This window comes from Chrysochloris asiatica, unplaced genomic scaffold (assembly GCF_000296735.1).
Source record: "Chrysochloris asiatica unplaced genomic scaffold, ChrAsi1.0 scaffold00222, whole genome shotgun sequence".
In the NCBI taxonomy this organism is placed as follows: Eukaryota; Metazoa; Chordata; class Mammalia; order Afrosoricida; family Chrysochloridae; genus Chrysochloris; species Chrysochloris asiatica.
Window position 1 is genome coordinate 227416 of NW_006408740.1, and position 1655 is coordinate 229070.

Below are 1655 nucleotides of genomic sequence, written 5' to 3' on the forward strand. Positions count from 1 at the left end.
TATTTCTTCCATCTACTTTTGGTGCTTTCTGCATCATTCAATATTTTGCCCATGTTGTTAAGTGCCTTTGAGTTGGTTCTTACTCATAGCAACCCTGTAAATGGTTTCCAAGCAATGATTGGTGACTTTGAACCTTGCATAAAAATGCTTTATCCCACAAAGCCACACTAGGACTCCTTTTGCCCATGAAGCTCTTCAATATTGTAAGCAGAGGCTTGAAATTTTTCTTCAGTTCTTTCAGCTTGAGAAAAGTTGAGTATGATCTTCCCTGTTGATTTTCTGACTCTAGGTCTTTGCACTTTTCATTAGAATACTTGACTTTGTCTTTTCAAATTGCCCTTTGAAATTTTCTGTCCAGCTCTCTTACTTCATCATTTCTTCTAGTGTTTTTAGCTTCTCTATGCTCAAAGGCAAGTTTCAGAGTCTCTTATAACATCCATTTTTTGTCTTTTCTAAAATTTTAATGACCTTTTTAATTTCTTCATGGATGATGCTCATCATTTCTTCCCATAACACTTCTGGTCTTCACTGATTATGCAAAGTCTTTCGACTGTGTGGATAATGACAAGTTATGGATAGCATTGTGAAGAGTGGAAATACCAGAACACTTAATTGTGCTCACGAGGAACCTGTCCATAGATAGGCCAATAGGCAGTCATTCAAACAGAACAAGGGGATAGTGTGTGGTTTAAAATCAGTAAAAAAAAAAAAAGGCATCATGATTATATCCTTTCACCATACTTATTCAGTCAGTCTGTTGAGCAAATAATCTGAGAAGCTGAACTATATGAAGAAGAATGTGGCATCAGGATTAATGGAAGGAAAACTCATTAACTATATGTAATGTGCAGACTACATAACCTTACTTGCTGAAAGTGAAGAGTATTTGATGAAGATCAGATAATACAGCTTTCAGTATGGATTACAACTCTATGTAAAGACAATAAATTCTTACAAATGGACAAATAAATCATATTGTGACAAAGAAAAAAACTGAAGTTGACAAGGATTTCATTTTACTTGAATCTATAATCAATGCTCTTAGAAGTAGTGTGAAGAAATCAATTGCTGTATTGCAGTGGACAAATCTGCTGTGTTTAAAGTGTTAAAGATCTAAGATATCACTTTGAGGACTCAGGTCCTCCTGACCCAACCTATGGTATTTTCAATCACCTCATATGCATGTGAAAGGTAGATGATGAATAAGGAAGACCTAAGGAGCTCTGGTAGCATAGTGGTTATGGACCGGGCTGCGAACCGCAAGGTCAGCAGTTCAAAACTACCATTTGTTCTGCAGGAGAAAGATGAGGCATTCTGCTCCCGTAAGGATTTACAGCCTCGGAAACCCTGTTCAGGGTCGCTATGAGTCGGAATCGACTCCAAGGCACACAGCCACCACCAAGAAGAATTGATACACTTGATTAACGATTTGGCTGAAGAATATTGAAAATACCATGGATGGCCAGGAAAACAAACAAATCTGTCATGGAAGAAGCCAGGATTATACTTGGATGCAAGGTTACCAAGACTTGGTTTCACATACTTTGGACTGCTCTCAGGAGAGTCAGTCCCTAGAAAAGGACATTATGGTTGGTAAAATAGAAGGTCGGTGAAGTAGAGGCATACCCCCCAATGAGATGGATTGACACAGTTTG